Source organism: Mytilus californianus, unplaced genomic scaffold (assembly GCF_021869535.1).
Source record: "Mytilus californianus isolate M0D057914Y unplaced genomic scaffold, xbMytCali1.0.p SCAF_12, whole genome shotgun sequence".
Lineage (NCBI taxonomy): Eukaryota > Metazoa > Mollusca > Bivalvia > Mytilida > Mytilidae > Mytilus > Mytilus californianus.
The window spans coordinates 376,946-399,942 of NW_026262604.1; the positions used below are offsets into that span (position 1 = coordinate 376,946).

General features: G+C 32.9%; 1 long non-coding RNA gene across 1 annotated transcript; it reads left to right on the forward strand.

Moving 5' to 3' along the window:
- The first annotated feature begins 234 nt into the window (after positions 1-234).
- LOC127721176 (uncharacterized) lies at positions 235-5,539 on the forward strand. The gene is made up of 2 exons (XR_007991064.1): positions 235-479; positions 5,450-5,539. It is a non-coding gene; the product is annotated as an uncharacterized LOC127721176 (long non-coding RNA).
- Positions 5,540-22,997: the final 17,458 nt, after the last annotated feature.

Below are 22,997 nucleotides of genomic sequence, written 5' to 3' on the forward strand. Positions count from 1 at the left end.
GGAATGTCTTTTTTTTTTTTTACTCAAATTGATTCTTTATTGCACATATTGCTGTTTTAACAATAAAACTTGGTGTACAGCATTCCATCAAGTATCCCTGCTAAATTTACTACTAAATATCCAGGGAGAATATTCCGTAGAATTAACAATAAATAACATTGGTATAAATATCTGAATAAATAAATTACTGTTACAAACAGTCTTTATTAATACAAAATTTGTATACTATTTATGTTTATAATAATATCTGTAATATTCCAATATCTATAATTACACAAGTTTGTCGGTATTTTTACGGAAATTATTCTTTACTCCGGAATTGGTTTTTTATACTATCTTTAATGTATCAGAAACGAAATGCGGTCAGTGACCTCGCACGTTCTTTTCAATCTTTCAATTTTGAGAATACACAATTTTCAATCCTGGTGTTTGCATATATTATTTAATGATTTGGAAATTTGGAATAATGATTCGAAAAGGTAAGTTGTTGTACTAATATAATTTTGTGTTTACAACTTAATTTATAATTATTAAATAGATTCGTTATTGATTTGACCCAAATAAATATTGTGTCGTGACCTTTACCTATCAAATGTTTGTAAACATTTAAAACATTGGTACATCATCAATATATTCAAAGATCACACACACGCCTACATATACCAATGCATCTGAAGTATCCACATGAACATACTTTGGTACATACATACTTATGCAATTACAACATTGTACAATGTACAGCATCACATGCCTATGCTTTTTTCTACAGTACAGGTACGTACAACAAAAATACTTTCTGTAGCTCTATTAATAGTACCAGCTTAATTTTATAAAATTACATCAGTTTTGGCTCAGAGTATAGAATCCTTTTTTTAGTAAACTATTTGATACATACATTTCATACTGTTTTGTTTTGTACTCATTTCTTCATATCAGAGGTGAATTATTAAGCTAGTCCAAACAATTATGAGTCTCAAAAGACCAACCCAATCATTTTTCCCTGACACCTTCCTTCGACGTAGTTAAGCCTCACAGAAAAAGAAACTAAATTAGCCCTTCAAGACGTCACAACCATTTGGACTAATATTTTGCGAACAAATTTATACACAACTCACACACACCCAAAGTACATACCGTAACATATATAGATACATGTAGGTACTTACATTGTACATTTACAATTAAAGTATCACAAGCATTAACACATTAATTGATAGCCTCTGTTTTTTTTTACTATTAGCTTAATGCATTTTAATACCATAAAATGACATCAATTTTTTCTCAAAATATTCAACACCTTTGTTAATAAGCAGCTTATCTCTATATTTGCTATACTATATAATTCTACTATATTTTCTACTTCATATTTGAAAATTCTTAATGTGTCTACAATTTTAGCCTTTTTATTAGAAACATAATGTGCTTTATAAACTGAAAAGAACATTAAGCTAAGCAGATGATTTAGTGCATAATATGCCTCATCATGAATTTTTTATCGTATTACAAGAGAATGGAGACTTATTACATGTTCATCAATGCAGACTTTTTGAAGTAAACCTTTCATTGATTTCCAAAATGTTTTATGATATGAACATGTAATGAAAAAATGATTATAATTATCTAGTTTATTACAGTATGAACAAAAATTGTTTGTTGAAATTTTCCACTGGAAAAGCAGCTCCTCGTTTGGCAAAATATAATGCATTAATTTCCACCTGAACATTTTTATTTTATTATCTTTAAGATACTCAAAAGTGAATTTAATAGAGTCTTTGAATTCATTTTTTAGTCTTCCTATACTTAAGACTCTTTCCCATTTTAAAAAACCGGTTGGTATTTCTATTTTTACTAGACTTAGTACTATTTTGTATATGTCTTTATTATTGATAGTTAGTACATTATTATTATCTCTAAGTTTAATTTTAGTTCGGTTAATATGGACTGTAGTTTGAATGATTCCTCTGTTTTTAAGTTGTCTATCCATTGTTTTGGTATGGATTTTTTTAGTTTTGATAGTTCAGAAATCCAATTGCTTTTATTTCTTAATTTTGAAATAATTATTTCTTCTGATATATTTCCCCTATTATCAATTATGTCATTTATATATAATATATCACTATCAATCCAATTATTAAAGAACAGACATTTAGCTTGAAATGTTATGGATCTATTGCCCCATATTACTTGTTTTCTGATATCTAAATAATTATCGATTTGATCATGATGATTGTTTTCATAATTATTTACAGTTATGCATGGTTTTATCATCTCTTGATAGAAGATTGGTGTATCATTCCATATTTTTCTATCTAGAAGTTTTGTGCTATTTAGATTCATCTTGAAAATGAGCAGGTTTTTTCCAAATTTATTAAGGTGTAATTTTGATAATACAGACCAGTTTGCATTTCCTGATTGTAGTATTTTTAAAATCCATTTTAAATGTATTGATTTTATATAAGACTCCATATCAATCATTTTTAACCCCCCCTCAGAGAAATTTTTAATTATTATTGACCTTTTTATTTTATCTTTTCCTCCATTCCAAATGAATTTATATAAGATTTTATTTATATTTTGTAGATAATCTTTAGTTATGATACTGTTAGTAGCAATGTACGTTATATTTGGTAACTAAATAATTATCGATTTGATCATGATGATTGTTTTCATAATTATTTACAGTTATGCATGTTTTTATCATCTCTTGATAGAAGATTGGTGTATCATTCCATATTTTTCTATCTAGAAGTTTTGTGCTATTTAGATTCATCTTGAAAATGAGCAGGTTTTTTCCAAATTTATTAAGGTGTAATTTTGATAATACAGACCAGTTTGCATTTCCTGATTGTAGTATTTTTAAAATCCATTTTAAATGTATTGATTTTATATAAGACTCCATATCAATCATTTTTAACCCCCCCTCAGAGAAATTTTTAATTATTATTGACCTTTTTATTTTATCTTTTCCTCCATTCCAAATGAATTTATATAAGATTTTATTTATATTTTGTAGATAATCTTTAGTTATGATACTGTTAGTAGCAATGTACGTTATATTTGGTAACAGAAGAGCTTTTACTATTAATACTTTTCCAAGTAGTGATAACTTTCGTTTTGACCATCTTTCTACAAGTTTTGCTATTTTGTCTATCACCTTTTCCATATTTAATGCTTGACATTCTTTTCTGTCGTACCCAAAATAGATACCGAGGCTTTTAATTGGTTTGTTTGTCCAGTTTATATTTTCATATTTATCTTTTGAACTTTTTAATCTCCCTAACCATACCCCTTCTGTTTTGTTTCTATTACGTTTAAGTCCTGAAAACTTCCAAATGTTTCAATTATGCTAAGAGCCAAACTTATTTCTTTTCTTGACTGTAGAAAGAGTGTTGTATCATCCGCTAATTGGCAAATTTTTAAATTACAAGATTTTCCTTCTAATTTTATTTTTATTCCTTTAAAATCTTTATTACTTCTTAGTCTTATTGCCATTAATTCTACTGTTATGACAAAAAGGAGAGCTGAAATCGGACACCCTTGTCGTATTCCACGATATATTTTGAAAGGACCTGAGACCCACCCATTATTTAAAATACATCCCTTTATGTCTTTATACATAGTTTCAACCCATTTGATAAAACTAGTTTTAAATCCAAACTTTTTTAGAGTTTCCGTCATAAATGTCCATTCTAACGAGTCAAAGGCTTTACTAAAATCCAAAAAAAGAATTGCTCCTTCTATATTAAATTTCTCAGAATAATCTATAATATCTTGTCTGATGTTAAAACCAGTATATCTGTTTTTAACATATCCGGTTTGATCTAGACTAATGATAGATGGTAGAACTTTTTTAAGTCTCTGAGCTAACACATAAGCTAATAGTTTTGTATCAATATTCAATAAAGTTATGGGACGGTAATTATTTAATGAAAGAGGGTCATTCTTTTTAAATATTAGTGAAATTGCACCTTTTTTTTGAGAGTTTGTTAATTCTTTTTTTTCAAAGTTATAATTAAATACCTTGACAATAATATTTTTTAAGCTATTCCAAAATTGCCTATAAAATTCCACTGTTAGACCATCTAGACCGGGGGATTTATTTAGCTTCATTTTAAATATTGCAGCTGTACATTCAGTTTCTGTTACGTCCCCTTCACATTGATTACTATCTGAGTCTTTTAGCTTTTTTGGTAGCTCTGTTTCTTTAATATACATTTTAACATCATCATCACAAGGGTTAGTGGACTCATAGAGAGTTTTGTAGTATTTCACTTGTAGATTTAAAATTTTATCTTGGTCTGTTGTAGCAGACCCATTTTCATCATATAGTTCAGTTATAATCTTTTTTGTTTGGCGACTCTTTTCTAGTCCCAAGAAGTATGCACTATTTTTTTCTCCTTCTTCAAACCATTTTACCCTTGACCTTATTTTTTGTCCCTTAATTTTGTCTTTATACAAGCCCTCTAAATCATTTTCCACATTTTCAATTTCTTTTTGTAATTTTTGATTTATATGGGTACCATTATTTATTTCTTTGTTGAGATAATTCAGCTGTTTTTCTAAAATATTTATTTGATCTTTTTTTAATTTGGCTTGTCTTTTACAATAGCTTAAACTTGCATCCCGCACTTCTATTTTCAAGTTATCCCAAAGTATCCCCAAATCATTACAGTTAATTGATTCCTTTTCATATTTAATTATTAGCTTTGTTATTATATTTACATAGTCCTCATTGTTTAATATACTGGAGTTTAATTTCCAGTAGCCACGCCCCTTATTTCCTCTATCAGTATTGATTTTTAAAGATACTGCATTATGGTCAGTTAGTTTTTGAACAATAGGTTTAATATCACAACTTTTACAATTTTTTTGTACTTCCTTGGAAATCAAGAAATAATCAATCCTGGTGGCCTCTGATCTATCTTTCCTACTCCAAGTAAATTGTTTTAGGTTTTTATTTTTGTTTCTCCAAATATCTATTTATTTACATGATTTTATTAGCCCCTTCAAATTTTTTGGAAGATTTAGTTTTATTTTTTGTATCTATCAATGACCAGATGTCGTTGAAATCACCCCCCAAGAATTGTTTGACCTAATCCATATTTATTTATATAAGATTTAACTGTTTTGAAGAAACTATTTCTTTCTCTTAATTTATTTGGAGCGTAGATGTTTACTAGCGTGTAGATATTTTCATTGATTTCAATATTAATCAGAATAAATCTCCCTTCAGAATCTTTGTGTTCATCAATAATTTTGAAATTAATTCTATCTTTTATCCATATTGCTACCCCGCGCGAATTACTTGTACCATCACTTCTGAAAAGATTCTCGCCAAATTCTTTATTCAATGTATTCTGCATTAAATTGATAAAATGAGTTTCTTGAATGAATATTACATCACATTTTTGCTGATTTGCCCAACTTACTATTTTATTTATTTTTTCAGGTTGCTGTAGGCCATTAGCATTGACCGTGCATATATGCAGATAATTTCTCATGGTGGTTTATAGTTGGATATTTTAAATTTCATACATGGTGAGTAACATTTTTTTACATTAATAATAACACATTCTATATATTTGTTCTTTGATATTATTTTTTTATTACTTTTGACTGCCTTAAAACTAAATTCGTTTAGTCCTGCTTCTTCACAAGAATAATTAAGAAGACTGTTTATATACTGATGAAACGTTTGTTTCACCTTAGTATTGACATTATACGCTTCACTGATTTCTATTAATTTTTCGAATCGTTGGTATTTAAATTTTGAATTTACATCAATCACGTCAATAACTAAGATTGTTATCACCAGTAATACCGCTTTGTTCACGTTATTCTCTATTTTTATCCTTTGTGTATTCCTGGTTGATATTTTAAGCAGTTCATTTTCCGGTGTTTTAACGTAGTTAACATGCATTATTTTATCGATCTTCTCTAGCATTAGTTTTGATAACCTATGATCATGCTGATTATTTTTATCACTTTTATGGTGTTTATTTTGTATACAAAATAGACTTCCGTGTTCCAGGTACACTTGATCTCTAGTTTCAATTTCGTTCGCTCTATATCTTGACCTCATCGTATTAATAGACTTTTTGGTCAAGGTTTTTTCGGAAGACTTTTTAAATAGGATTAATTGTTTTTCCATTTCAGAATTTTTTTTATCAAATGATAAAGACATTAATTTGATTGTATTGTAACTTAACCTACATATTCTCAACCACGTGCCTGTGTTCATAAACATAAGCACATGTTGACTCAATTTATGTTTACGTTTTAGTTTGTTATTTACGCGACGCTTTATGTTTGGCTGTAAAGGTGTATACAACCACACACATAATTAGAGGAATGTCAATTGACGCTAAACAGTTGTTATTTTCACAAGCATTTGCACGAACATTTTTTATATATATATACGAAAATATTTCAGTTGGCATTTTCATGAATTTGGTTAACAAGGATAAAACTCATAACATAATTGCTGGGAAATGAGCACATAATCAGAGAATAGAAAGATTATGGAGAGACATATACACATAGGAAATAGAATATTTTTATTGCTTATTTTATTTCATGGAAGACAAGGGAATTCTTGACATTAGTTCGGAATCAGACCTTTCTATTTTAAAGGTTGTGTTTGTTCCAATTATCAATGCTAAATTTAAATTTATGAAGGCTTGGAATTGTCATAAAATTAGGACAGAAAATAATCGTTGTCCAGAAGAGATATGGTTCAGCGGTGTTCTTAACAATTTACAGTCAACATCATCTGCAATAACAAATAGATATAAGAAGATGTGGTATGAGTGCCAATGAGACAACTCTCCATCCAAGTCAAAATTTATAAAAGTAAACCAACGGTCTAATCTATATAAAAAACAAAAGGCTGTCAGAGAGACAGCAAACCGGATGTTCCTGCAGAGGTCGAACCCTGAACAGTTGAGCAAGTATGGACACTACATTTAAACTTAAAACAGCTCTGAATTTGGATTGTGATTGAATATTTGACACATCATAGGTTTGTGACACAAAATGAATGTAGTCAAAGAACTGATATATTTGAAATTGGACATTTAAATACCTATTATGGTCTAATATCCAAAATCTAAGTACATATTAGAATCAGCATATCAAAGAACCCAAAGAATTCAATTTTTGATGAAATCAGACAAAAGTTTAATCTACATGTGTAGGACTCTTTGGACCTCAATGTGGACCAATTTGATAAAGGAGCCCACAATTCAAAATCTCTCAATACATGGTAAGATTCAGCATTTCAAAGAACCCCATAAATTCAATTTTTGTTGAATCAAACAAAGTTTAATTTTGGACCCTGATTTGGACCAACTTGAAAACTGGGCCTAAAAATCTAATATTTAAATAGAGTTTAGATTCAGCATTTGAAGGAACCCTATATATATATTTAATTTATGTTGAAATGAAACACAGGTTAATTTTATCCATAATATTTTCTGTGCAAATGGAAATAACTCAAACTGGATAAATAGTTCTCTAAAATAAGATGTGATGCAATTTTTCAAATTATAATCAATAATACAATAACAACAACCAGTGATGACTAAGTTCTCTAAAATTAGATATGATTTAACACTCAAACATCGTTAGATTCAGCATATCAAAGAACCAAAGAATTCAATTTTTGATGAAATTAAACAAAAGTTTAATTTAGGACAAATTAAACAAAAGTTTAATTTAGGACAAATTAAACAAAAGTTTAATTTAGGACCCTATGGACCTCAATGTGGTATTATCTTATTAATAATGAAAAGCTCAACCGTTTACAAGTTCTTAAACAGGAAGGGGGTGGGGTGACTCAAGAGGACTCACCTTATATTTCATTTGATTTGTTTTATTGTCCCATACAAGAATATATATGGATTACGGGTGGGGATCTCGACCGTTTACAAATTCTCAAACAGGAGGGGCGGGGTGACCCCAGGGGACTCGCTTTTTATTTCATTTGATTTGTTGTATTGTCCCATACAAGAATATATATGGTTTGGGGGTGGGGATCTTGACTGTTTACAAGTTTTCAAAAAAAAGGGGGTGGGGGTGACCCCCCTGGACTTCCCCTTTATTTCATTTGATTTGTTTTATTGTCCCATACAAAAATATATATGGTTTAGGGGTAAGGATCTCGACCGTTTATAAGTTCTCAAACAGGAGGGGGTGGGGGTGACCCAAGGGGACTTGCCTTATATTTCATTTGATTTGTTTTATTGTCCCATACAAGAAAATATAAAGTTTCGGGGTGGGGATCTTGACCGTTAACAAGTTTTCAAAAAAAAAGGGGGTGGGGGTTTCCTCAGGGGACTTTCCCTCAATTTCATTTGATTTGTTTTATTGTCCAATTCAAGCATATGTAAGGTTTAGGGGTGGGGTTGAACCAAGGGGACTCGCCTGATATTTCAATTGATTTGTTTTATTGTCCCATACAAGAAAATATATGGTTTCGGGGTGGGAATCTTGACCGTTAACAAGTTTTCAAAAAAAAAAAGGCAGTGGGGGTTTCCCCAGGGGACTTCCCCTCAATTTCATTTGATTTGTTTTATTGCCCCATTCAAGAATATATATGGTTTCGGTGTGGGGATCTTGACCGTTTACAAGTTCTCAAAAAGAAGAGGTGGGGTGACCCCCATGGACTTCCCCTATATTTTCATTTGATTTGTGTTATTGTCCCATACAAGAATATATATGGTTTGGGGGTGGGGATCTTGACTGTTTACAAGTTTTCAAAAAAAAAGGGGTGGGGGTGACCCCCCTGGACTTCCCCTATATTTCATTTGATTTGTTTTATTGTCCCATACAAAAAAATATATGGTTTAGGGGTAAGGATCTCGACCGTTTATAAGTTCTCAAACAGGAGGGGGTGGGGGTGACCCAAGGGGACTTGCCTTATATTTCATTTGATTTGTTTTATTGTCCCATACAAGAAAATATAAAGTTTCGGGGTGGGGATCTTGACCGTTAACAAGTTTTCAAAAAAAAAGGGGGTGGGGGTTTCCCCAGGGGACTTCCCCTCAATTTCATTTGATTTGTTTTATTGCCCCATTCAAGAATATATATGGTTTCGGTGTGGGGATCTTGACCGTTTACAAGTTCTCAAAAAGAAGAGGTGGGGTGACCCCCATGGACTTCCCCTATATTTTCATTTGATTTGTGTTATTGTCCCATACAAGAATATATATGGTTTAGGGGTCGGGATCTTGACCGCTTACAAGTACTCAAACAGGAGGGGGTTTGGGTGACCCCAGGGGACTCGCCTTTTACTGCATTTGATTAGTTTTATTGTCCCATGCAAGAATATATATGGTTTCAGGGTGGGGATCTTGACCATTCACAAGTTTTCAAAAAGGAGGTAGGGGATTACCCCAGGGGACTTCCCCTCAATTTTATTTGATTTGTTTTAATGTCCCATTCAAGAATATATATAGTGGTGGGGATCTCGACTGTTTACAAGTTATCAAAAAGAAGGGGGTGGGGGTTACCCCCATGGACTTCTCCAATATTTCATTTGATTTGTCTTAGTGACCCATACAAGAATATATATGGTTGAGGGGTGGGGATCTTGACCGTTTGCAAGTTTTCAAAAAGAAGGGGGTCGGGGGTGACCTGGACTTCCCCTATATTTCATTTGATTAGTGTTATTGTCCCATACAAGAATATATATGGTTTAGGGATGGGGATCTCGACTGTTTACAAGTTCTCAAACAGGAAGGGGTGGGGGTGACCCCAGGGGACTCGCCTAATATTTCATTTGATTTGTTTTATTGTCCCATATAAGAATATATATGGTTTCAGGGTGGGGATGTTGACCGTTTACAAGTTTTCAAAAAGAAGGGAGGTGGGGTGGTCCCGGGGACTCCCCCAATATTTTGTTTGATTTGTTTTATTGTCCCATACAAGAATATATATGGGTTAGGGGTGGGGATCTCGACCGTTTACAAGATAAAAGCACATTCTCAAATTGAAAGGGGGGGGGGGGGGAGTGGGGGTTAGAATATAAATGGTTTAGGGAGACTTAATAATCTACAAAATGTCTAATAATGAACAGTAAATTTCAAACTTCATTTATACAGTCCTACTAGTAAATTTTAAACTTTATATATACAGTCGTAGAGATCTTATCAGGAAGCACAAATTTTTCAAATAAATCTGTGACTCCAATGATTATCATATGCTAAGATATAACCCAGATCTAATTAATAATTAATAATGTAATAATCTTCAAAATGTCTAATAATATAGTTTATAATCATCACCACTTAGGAAATAGATAATTTTTAGATAAATCTGTCACTCTAATTTTTATTGTGAGATAAGACAAGTCATAAAATAATAACAAGAGATAAATATTTTAAAATTCCACTTTTGGATATTAAAAATGGATTTGATTTGTTTTATTGTAACATACAAGAACATAGGTATATGGATTCAGGCCGGGGATCTTGACCGTTTACAAGTTATCAAAAAGAAGGGGGGTGGTAGTTACCCCAATGGACTTCCCCTATATTTCATTTGATTTGTTTTATTGTCCCATAGAGAACGAAAACCAATTTTGGGACATACAGCATACGTACTTACAGACAGACAAGGGTAAAACTTAATGCCCCCTCAACTACAGGCATACAAGTGTGGCAAACTGATTTGCCAAACTGAAGGACAAACAGACAGACATTTTGGACTTAAAGATGGACCTTACGTACCCAACAAAGCGCAAAGAAATTGTGAAAGACAATTTGGAAACAAAGGAGCTTCTACAAGAATATCCTTTTCTGAAAGACAGGAGACAGGTACACTTTTTTTAATATTGTTTGACAAAATTAGAGGGGATATAGGAATCATCCTATATACACCCGTACGAATTTTATAAGGCGTATTACGCCTGGAAATAAAGCGTAAACCAGGAATAAGTGGAAGTTACCCGTCTAGATCCAGGCGTAAGGGAGCAGGAAACGATAATTTGTATTCCTTACCGGCGTATAAAAAAGTGGTAAACCTGGTGTAAATTGAAATAAGCAAGGTGTAAATTTTCTTTGGTATGGCGTAAATCATAATACCCATAATGCTTTGTTTGTTTGGATTTTTTTTCAATATTTGGCTCTTTGTTTTTAGTTTGCAAGAGTTGGACTTATGGCAGCTTCATATATTCAGGGATAGTTAGCTTGTTTTGTGCTTTTGGAAGAATTTGAAATTGGAATTATAGAATCAAATCGATTAATGAAAATTGTGAAATAAAAGGAAAGTAGAACACATGGTAAATAATAATTATGTGAGTATTACTTAGCTATTAAGTTTTAAGTTATAAGAGTAATTTTGTAATCCCAAAACCGTTATCCTTGGATAATAACATAACATTCTTTTACATTTAGCTATATTGCAGTATTATCATTTATATTTTAGTTCGAAGGACATTAATTTTCAAACAAAACTTAGTTGAAATGCTAGTTTTATTTCAAGAAAAAATAATTGCCATAATTCTTATTTAAACTTAAACTTATTTGAGCCAGTGTCGGTCTAAAATGATTGATTGATTGTTGGTTGCTTAACGTCCAGTGGCAAATATTTCATGCATATTCAGGACGAGAACAAATTCACAATAAACACAATAAGTAGGTTCTGTAATAGGGGCGTCCGGGATCAAGGTCGGAGAAATTTAGACTGCCACGGGAAATGAGGGTATATTGGATAGGGGCAGAAATTTAGCCTTGCAACAGGTCACCTACGGACCCCTCAAAGAGTTGTTGCAAGGGTTCTTAACGTGCAAAGAGCGTGGCACTCTCTTTATACGAGGCATCGGATTTAACGTCCCCATTCTGACCGGACGTGGCTGCAAATTTGTACATCCCGCACAGCCAAACCGACGCCCCACTTTAGCAAGGGTTTTACTGCCGGTCGGAGGAAGACCAATGGTGACCATACTTCTATTCCCCAGTCACCCTTGGGGGTCTGTCTAAAATGTATTTATTTATATATTAACTTCTTCAATGGTTAATATTTCAAGTTTTATGTCAAACAATGAGAAATTAAAGCAACAGTACAGAAGTTTGTATCAAATACACAAAAGTACACAGTTAGGGTAGTACACTGATTTACGTGTAGTATTATGTAAGGATATTACGCTCGATTTATTTATTGACCATGCGCACTCATTTAAATATAACGCCTAATTTTACGCTTGGTTTCCGCCTGGCTTCCGCCTGGACATGCATTCCTTAAACACTGCAATGACGCCCGGATAAAGAATGCTTTTTACGCTTGATTTCCGTGTCATTTGCGGGCGTCACGTTTCGTACAGGTGTAATCATGTTTGTCGGTCTGTCCACATATCTCATATAAAGTGCAACTCCTAAACCGTTCCATGGAATTTGATAAAAATTTATATGAAGTTACACATATATGCTGGCTTGCATGAACATATATGTTGACTTGCATGAAGGAAGGTTATTTTTCTCAGATATTTGTAAGAGAAGATAATTCAGCAGCAGTATCCCTTAGTCAGCTTTGCTAACATTATTTCTTGTTTTTAATGTCGATATGCCACCAAAATCTAATCCAAGTGTGTGCTGTGCTCAAAATTTACCAAACCAAAGAGAGAGCAACTGTAAACAAAGTATCTACGAAGAAAATTTATATTTATATCTAAAGATGGAGACATTATTTGTAATAAATGTAGGCACATTTTCGGAAAAGAGAGGGATCATAAAGTTTTGCCTTGTGTGGAGACTTCTAAATCTTCATATCAAACCACTGCTACTTTTAGTCCACCATCAGTCTCTTTAAAGATACCATCAACATCAAAGAGCCTTGCATATTGCTGTATTTGTAAGAAACCTGGTCCAAAACTTATTGTCATTTCTCCAGTTGTCAGAACAGCTACATTTATTGACAATATTTTAATTCACTCTGGAGTCGTTGTTGTCCAAATCATATATGTGATGGTCATTTAACTGTTGATGCTCTGTGCAGAATCAAAGGAGTCGTTTGTTAACAGAACATATTTGCTGGAAATAATGAATAAGACGAGGAAACAAATTAAAAAACGTGCATGTCGCAGGCTTAATTTTGACGATTCAAACTTATCAAAGCCAGATTATATTACAATGACTGGACTAAGCAAAATTAACTTTTCTGATGTATATGTTCTACACTCAAATATTTGAAGAACACACCAGCAAGAACAATAACTAAAACTGTTGCCATATTTCTGTGTTAACTTAAATCCGTCATGTCAAATGGATTTCTTTCTTCAATTTTCTGTGTCAGCAAATCAAGTGCACGCCGTGATTTTAATAGTGTTCGACAAGCTTTATGTCAAATTAGTTAAAGCTAACCTAGAATTTCAGCATAAATCCCGTGAAGTGTTTATTCAAAATCATTCCAGACCTTTAACTCAGTCAATATTTGGGGGAATCGCAAGGAACAGTGCAATTCTTGTGCTAGATGGTACTTATATATATATATATATATATGTGTGGACAAGAGCAATAATTTCTATTTCAAGCGAAGGTCATACAGCACTCACAAAGGCAGACCTCTTGTAAAACCAATGATTGTTTGCACAACTACAGGATATAATGTATCAGTACTTAGACCCTATTTAGCAGACTATCGCAATAATGATGCCTCAATCCTAACCCATATATTAAAGACAAATGTGGAAGAAATCGTGATTGGGTACACGAAGAAGACATTTGTGTTTTAAAGAGTGTTCAGAGAAGCCACACCACTTTTAGAAGATCTAAGGATTCAGGCTGAAATGCCTAGGTTTCTAAAGAAGGGTTACAAGCAGTTCTCAACTGAGGATGCAAATATGTCAAGATTGGTAACCAATGTATATGTTTACCTGTTATGATCATAATACATTGAACGAGATAACCAAACATCTGCAACAGAATAAGATTACTTCAACCTTCATTTTCAACATGAATGACTTTGGTTAAGTTTTCCCTTTTTGTCGAGCCTTCGACTTTTGTCGAAAAAGCGAGACATAGCGATCCTACATTCCGTCGTCGGCGGCGTCCACAAATATTCACTCTGTGGTTAAAGTTTTTGAAATTTTAATAACTTTTTTAAACTATCCTGGATTTCTACCAAACTTGGACAGAAGCTTGTTTATGATCATAAGATAATATCCAAAAGTAAATTTTGTAAAAAAAAAAAAAAAATCCATTTTTCCGTATTTTACTTATAAATGGACTTATTGTTTCTGCCAGGAAACATTACATTCACTCTGTGGTTAAAGATTTTGAAATTTTAATAACTTTCTTAATTCATCCTGGATTGCTACCAAACTTGGAAAGAAGCTTGTTTATGATCATAAGATAGTATCCTGAAGTAAATTTTGTAAAAAAAATAAATCATTTTTTCAGTATTTTACTTATAAATGGACTTAGTTTTTCTGCCAGTTAACATAACATTCACTCTGGTTAAAGTTTTTAAAATTTTAACAACTTTCTTAAAATATCTTGGATTTGTACCAAACTTGGACAGAAGCTTGTTTATGATTGAAAGCTAGTATATAGAAGGAAATTTTGTTAAAATTTTGTTCCATATTTTCCTTATAAAAGGACTTAGTTTTTCTTTCAGTTAACATTACATACAGACTGCAGTTTAAGTTTTTAAAACATTTATTATATTCATAAAATATCATGGCTTTTTACCGAACTTTGATTTGATTTGATTTCTGGTGTTTTAACGCCACTTTTAAGCACCGCTTTTGGGCTATTTCGTGGCGGGCAGTTTTTATTGGTGGAGGAAGCCGGAGTGCCCTGAGGAAAGCACCGACCTTCGATAGGAAAACTGACAATCCTAGTCAATTAATATTGGAGTCGAGTGCACCCGCACGAGCGGGGTTCGAACACACAACCTCAGTGTTGACTGGCTAGTGTTTACAGTAGTAACTACTTAGACCACTCGGCCACCGAGGCCCATGCCGAACTTGGACAGAAGCTACTTACAATCAAAAGAAAGTATAGAGAGGAATATTTTTATTAATTTTTTCCTCATTTTGTTGAGCCTGCGGTTAACAGCAAAAGTAGGCGAGACACTGGGTTCCGCGGAACCCTTACGAATTTTTCCTTACAATATTTATTGAATGAAATTTGCTATTTGATAAAAAATAAACTACAAAAATGTCTTATATTCATTCAAATGAATGTCATTGTTTATTGTTGAATTAAACAATGAATTTGCAGACAAAAAAATAAATATTTCAACATCACCGTGATCTTGTTTACATTGGTTACAAAAATAGTTCGGTCAACGTCGTCTATAGAAAAATGAAAATTGTCAAGAACCACGACCGGAAGCCCTATCGATCAATCATATATTTATCAATTATGGACTGTTGACGAGGCCAATACGTTATATATGGACCTGTTTAGATTATATTGGCCGAGGACGAAGTCCGAGTGTCAATATAACATAACTGGTCCATATATAACGTATTGCCTGAGTGAAAGTAGTTAATTTTTATATTACATATGTAAAGAATATATCAGGAAAATGGAGCTTAATAACGAATATTGAATGTTAAAAACGAATGTTGAAATCGAATGTTGAAAAACATATTATTGAAAAAATAATGAAAATGGTGAAATGTTGAATGCTGAAGATGAATATTGAATATTGAAAACGAATGATGTATGTTGTAATCGAATGTTGAAATCTAATGTATAAAAGAAATTTGAATGTTGAAAGTTCAAATCGAGTGTTAAAAACAAATTAAAATGTTGAAATAGAAGGTCGAAAAGGGAATATGCATGTTAAAAACGAATGTTGAATATTGAAATCGAATGTTGAAAAATGAAAAAAAAAAAATTGTATGTTGAAATCAGATGTTGAATGTTGAATGATGAAAATAGACTGTTGAATGTTGAAAAAGAATGGTGAATCCTGAAATCGAATGTTGGAAACGAATGTTGAATGTTGAAATCGAACGTTACATGCTGAAATCGAATGTTAAATGTTTTAAATAACTGTTGAATCTTGAAACGAATATTGAATGTTATAATAGTATGTTTGAAAACAAATGTTGAATGTTGAAGACAAATGTTGAATGTTGAAAACAAATGATGAATGTTGTAATCAAATGTAGAAAAAAAATGATAAAAAATTGAATGACAAATGTTGAATGCTGAAAACAAATGATGAACGTTAAAAACGAATGTTGAATGTTGAAAACAAATGTTGAATGTTGAAAACGAATGACGATTGTTGAAATCGCATATTGAAAAACAAATGTTGAATGTTGAAAACGAATCCTGAATGTTGAAACCGAATGTTGAAAAAACGAATTGGGAATACTGAACAACGAATAAGGAATGTTAAAAACGAATGCTGAAAAATAAATTATTGAAAAAAAATAAAAATGGTTAAATGTTGAATGCTGAAAATGAATATTGAATGTTGAAAACGAATGCTGTATGTTGTAATCGAATGTTGAAATCAAATGTATAAAAGAAATTTGGATGTTGAAAGTTCAAATTGAATTTTAAAAACAAATTTAAATGTTGAAAATTAAAATCGAATGTTAGAAACAAATGTTGACTGTTGATATCTAATGTCGGTAAAAAAAACGAAAAATCAAAAAAAAATTGAAAACAATTTTGAATGTTGATTGTTAGTTGAAGTCAAAAGTTGAATGTTGAAAACATATGGTGAATGTTAAAACGTATGTTGAATATTGATACGAATGATGAATGTTGGAAACGCATGTTGGAAAAATGTTTTTTGTTGAAAAACGAATGTTGAATGTTAATAACTAATTCTGAATGTTGAAAACGAGTGTTGTATGTTGAATGTCGGAATAAATGTTGGATATTGAATGTTGAAAAACAATTTAGAAAAGATTTTGAATGTGAAATATTGAAAAAGAATGTTAAAAAAACTAACGTTTATGCAATGTTGAATGTTGAAACGAATGTTAAATGTTTGAAACAAATTTTCAATGTTGAAAACGAATGGAATGCTGAATTAAGAAAACGAATGTTGTAGGTTGAACGAATGTTAAATTTTTTTATACTATGTTGAATTTTTCAATACTATTTTGAAAAACATATGTTGAATGTTGAAAACTAATATAGAATGTTGAAATATAATGTTAAAAGTTGAAAAAACAAATGTCAAATGTGAAGAAAAAATAATGTTGAATATTGAAGTCGAATGTTGAATGTTTAAAACAAATGTTGAATGTTGAAATCGAATGCCAAATGTTGAAATCGAATGTTGATGAAATGGAATGATGAAAAACATATGTAGATGTTGGAAAAACGAATGTTGAATGTTGACAAAAACAAATATGAAAAAAACCCTTTAAATGAAAAAAAATTAATGTTGAATGTTGAAAGGTGAAAACTTATGCTGAATGCTGAAATCGAATGTTATGAAAAAAATTAACAAACACATTTTGCTTAAAAACGAATGTTGAATGTTGAAATTTAATGCCACATGTTGAAATCGAATGTTGAAAAACGAATGCTGAATGTTGAAAAAAAAATTAGGTATGTTGAAAAACGAATAAGGAATGTTGAAAACGAATTAAGAAATCGAATGTTGAAAAAAAAAATTATTGAAAAAAAAATGAAAATGGTGAAATGTTGAATGCTGAAAATGAATGTTGAATGCTGACAATGAATATTGAATTTTGAAATCGGATGATGAATAATGAAATTGAATGTTGAATAAGGAATGTTGATGATGAAAACTAATGTTTAAAGTTAAAACGAATGTTGAACATTGAAAATAAATGTTGAATATTTTAATCGAATGTTACAACACGAATGTTGAAAACGGATTTTGCATGTTGAAACGAATGTTCAATGTTGAAAACACATGTGAAATGTTGAAACAGAGTGATGTAGTTAAATATTAAAACACATTTTAAAAAGATTTTGAATGTGAAATGTTGAAAAAAAAACAAATATTTGTCAAATGTTGAATGTTGAATGTTGGAAACAAATGTTGAATGTTGGAAACAAATGTTCACTGTTGAAAATGGAATGTGGTAAAAATGATTTTGCTTTGGACAACGAATGTTGAATACGAATGCTGAATTATGAAAACGAATGTTGCACGTTGAATGAATGTTTAAATAGTATGTAGAAAAACAAATTTTGAATGTTGAAAACTAATGTTGAATGTTGAAACAAATGTTGAATATTGGAAAAAAACAAATGTTGAAAGTTGAAAACAAAATGTTGAATGTGCTGAAAAAAATAATGTTGAAGTTGAATGTTAAAAACAAATGTTGAATGTTGAAATCGAATGCCAAATATCGAAATCGAACTTCAGCTAAATGTTACAAGTCAAGTTGCTTAATAGAAACAGAAATGTAAATGCATTTGAATCACTTTTATTCCAAATTTAATTGGACAAGATTTTGCCTTAAATTTCAATGTAGATGGGCCACATAATATTTTAAGCCAATTAGAAAAAAGAGCACCAGTTTAGTAGATCATCTGTTAAGCATTGGTTGAACATTGGCGTATTAACTTAAAGATAGTATTCAAATTTGTACATAAACACCTATCTTACGAATGTTTAAACTCGGCGACGTTTCCGAAATTAACACGCGGTCTGAACAGAGCGATCTCGAGTTCTGACTAAATTTGCTATTTTAAAAAAAGGTCACGACCTTCAAAATTTGCGTATTAATGCGCCCGGAAGTGAACAAATTTAGACAAATCCTCGAATAATTATGTTTTTCCCTTTTTCAGAAATCCATTTTGTTAAAATAATATATTAATAAAAAAAGTTACGATCAATTATGCATTCGCATTTTATTATATGGAACGGTTTCCAACTACTCATAGCTCTTAGTCGGTCATTTTGGCGGAAAATTATATACACTTATACGTACACTAATTACACAACTGATATCGAAATTGGAAAACAATAACGTCCTACGGCTTCACGGGCATAAAACCGAAATGCGCTTTAAATTGTATAAAATGCATTATAATTCACGTTCAGTCGACCTTTCATTGTTATATCAACGACTGAAATGATTTAAAAACATCTTTGGATTGCAAATAATAAAAATCTATCAAAAGTTTTTTAAACAAACAAAACACACTGCTCGTTTCTTTATTTCCCAATGTAAATGAAATGATATGAAACACATTTTATATCACAAGGAGAAGAGGAAAGATTTCAACATTTCCGCCCCCCGGTGGATCGCTATCCTTGCCGTGGTCGGGGGGCTTGCGTGTCTCAGTGACCCCAAGAGCTATGCCAGTTGGAGCTTCGTCTCCTGGTAGGGTTACCCATGCTGGACAGGTCGAAGGGTAGAGACCAGACTAAAGTGATCCGAACATCGTACGAGTTGCCCGATGTTTTGAATAAAATAGGCTCTCCAACCCGTTGGCCGTGGGTTGCTACCCGTGTCGGTGGTTGACGAGATCCTTGCGGATGAGGGCTGTAGCCAGACTCCTTACGGTCAGAAAATACCCGGACGGACGAGACTATAGTTCAATAAGCTGCTTTGGCTCCAATATCATCTAAACGGGAGGTCGGATGGACCCGGTTCGATCAATCGGCTGGTCATGTCGAGCCCTTCAGTTAATCCTCAACAATAAGCTTTCTTGTAACAATTTTCATTATATACACATGTGTTTTAAATTAAGCTATTTATATTTCGGATAACTGAAGAAGGCGATGGCTCATGGGTCAATCAAGTGGTACGCTTTCTATTTCGCTTGATGGATACGCTCTGCTTGAGTATACTATTCTTGGAACATCTGGTGCTTTCCGCAGTGGATCTTGGGTGCTAATTTTGGGGACCAGCTACGTTATACATGTTATACTTGGAGCTCGTTTTCAGCATTAGCACTTGACCCCGGCTCGCCACGGAAACACAGCATCGCCCTTGTAGGCACTCCGAGGTGGGTGGATGACAAGAATGGTGAATCTTTCTCATTTCCTATGGCACAACAAAACCAACCATCTAAATAAGCTTCAATACATAAAAAAAGAAAATGTGATGATTCAGTGCCCTGTCAGGAAGATGACAGTTGGCCCAGATTTATTGTAATAAAAGGAACAGATGAAAAACCAATTTCCAAAATATCTCCCTTTGTGATTCACATACAAATTCAAAGCGTTGCTGGTACTGTAAAAAAAGTTTCAAAAATGAGATCAGGCAATTTGTTGGTTGAATGTTCCAACAAAAGTCAATCAACAAATTTGCTTACACTGACAACAATTACAAACTTTCCTGTTTCTGCCTCTCCTCACAACAGTTTGAACAGCTGTAAGGGGATCATTCGAGACAGAAGTCAATACCTTGGTGACCTTACCGTGGAAGAAATCTGTGAGGAACTTTCAAGCCAAGGTGTAACTGATGTTGTTAGATTTCAAATAAAAAAGAATGGAAATATAATCAAATTAAATACATATCTTTTGACATTTAGAACTCCAACTCCTCCTCCATCTATTACTTTAGGTTGCTTCGGAATCAGAGTTGACAGGTTTATCCCTAACCCAATTCGATGCTTCACTTGTCAAAAGTTTGGTCATGGAAGCAAACAATGTCGTGGTACGCAGAGATGCTTCAAGTGTTCTGACGAAGGACACGAGGGAACAACCTGTAGCTCTGAATCTTCTAAATGCGTAAACTGTGGTGAATCCCATTTTTCATCATCTAGGGACTGCCCTGTTTACCTTAAAGAAAAAAATATTATCAAAATTAAAACAGAAAGAAACATCAGTTACCCAGAAGCTAAACAGATAGCTTCTGTTTCGACTGATCTCCTTGTTTCGAACAGACCATCGTACGCCAGCAAAGTTGTCCGCTCATTCAGTCACGAGCATGCACAAACTCGCATGACCTGGCCGATTGATGCTGAGACATTTACAATGCTGCCTGTTGAAACAGAACCTAACGATAAAATATTAATTCCAAGAAAACCAACACCTTCTAAAACCAGTACTCAGTCAACTCAATCTTCCTTACAGAGCTCAATGTCATCATTTAAAAAAAATGAAAAAAAGAAATCAAATAAAAAAGATACAGTTAAATCAGACAGTTGGGGCGGTGAATCTGTCTGGGATCTTCCCAGTGACATAGATGATTCTTCCATCTCCAATAGTCCTCCTTCATCTGCATCTAATAAAACTAGTTTATCTTCTGCATCTAGTACAAAGTCTTCTAAAGCCCCGTCTCATCTTCGTTCTCCAGAACAGAAGGATGTCCCAAAGAAGCCAGCAAATACATCCTCTCAGAAGTCTTCTGATTCGAGGTCGCGGGGTAGGGGTCGAGGCGGAGTAAAACCAGCTGCGCATGGTCCTGGAGATCGACGACTCTCCTCACACAACAGATTTGCAACACTTAACGACGAATCAGAAATGGAAATCGAAAGTGTTCCGCCACCCGAAAGATTACAATCTCAGGGTGAGCGAAATAAGAATGCTGGCAAACTCGATAGCATTCGCCCGTCTATTAACAAATCATGACTAATATCATCCAATGGAATTGCCGAGGTCTTAAAATAAATCTTCTCGAGTTAACGCTTCTAGTTCAGTCCTTTTTACCTACTGCATTTTGTCTTCAAGAAACTCATTTAAAAGAAAGTGACAATGTATCTTTAAAAGGATACAACATGTATAGCACATTTTCTAAGGTAGATGAACGTGCTGCAGGCGGATCATCCATTTTTGTGAAGGACAACGTCATTCATAGCACAGTCCAACTCACCACGGATCTGCAGGCAGTTGCAATTCGTTTATCATTAGATAAAACAATTACATTATGTTCTATATATATTCCACCCAATTCAATTATCGATAAAGATAAACTCAAAAACCTCACTGATCAATTACCCTCACCATTTATACTTATGGGCGACTTCAATGCACACAACCCCTTGTGGGGAAGCAAGTCTCATAATATCAAAGGTAAGATCATTGAGGACTTTGTCTCTCAAGAAGGATTATGCATTTTTAATGATGGATCTAATACTTATCTTCATCCTGGAAACGGGTCTTATTCTGCTATTGATATCACTATTTGCGATCCCTCTCTTCTTCTGGATTATTCATGGCGTGTTCATGATGATCTATGTGGAAGTGATCACTTTCCAATAGTACTTGAACATCTTTTTACTTCTGCCCAACAGAGAGTACCACGTTGGAAACTTGACAAGGCGGACTGGTCCTTGTTTGAGAATCTCTGTCAAGCGGAACTTCAGTCAAAGATGTTTGAGACTGTACAAGATCCAATTTTAACTTTTAATACAGTTTTAACGTCAATTGCTGACAGAACTATTCCTAAGACCTCGGCAAATCCGAAACATCCCAGCAAACCATGGTTTGATGATGCTTGTGATCAAGCAATAGTTGACCGTAAAAAATCTGAAAGACGGTTCAATCAACAACCAACGACGGAAAACTTGAGTAATTTCCGTGTTTTTCGCGCTAAGGCACGGCGGACTTGCAGGCAAGCACGACGAACGTCTTGGAAGAAATTTGTCTCGGAGATAACATCTCGCACTCCGATGACAAAAGTATGGAACATGATACAAAAGATAAAAGGTAAAAATTCTAAAGCCACAGTTAAACATTTAAAAAATGGCAATGATTTATTAACATCTGAAAAGGATATCGCCAACAAGCTTGGTGAAACTTTTGCGAAATCTTCTTCTTCTAACAACTACAGGGAAGATTTTAAAAAAGTTAAAAAACAAAAAGAAAAAATTAAATTAAACTTTAAATCAAAAAATGGTTAAAATTATAATAAACTCTTTTCTCTTGAAGAACTTAAAACATCTCTGTCAAAAGCCCATGATACAGCTTGTGGGCCTGATAATATTCACTACCAACTGTTAAAACACTTGCCAGATTCCTCGCTGGAAGCTCTTTTGCAGCTTATGAATAACATCTGGGAATCTGGTGATTTACCATCAATCTGGAAGCTTGCAACCGTCGTGCCTATTCCAAAACCAAGTAAAGATCACACGGATCCTATTAATTAT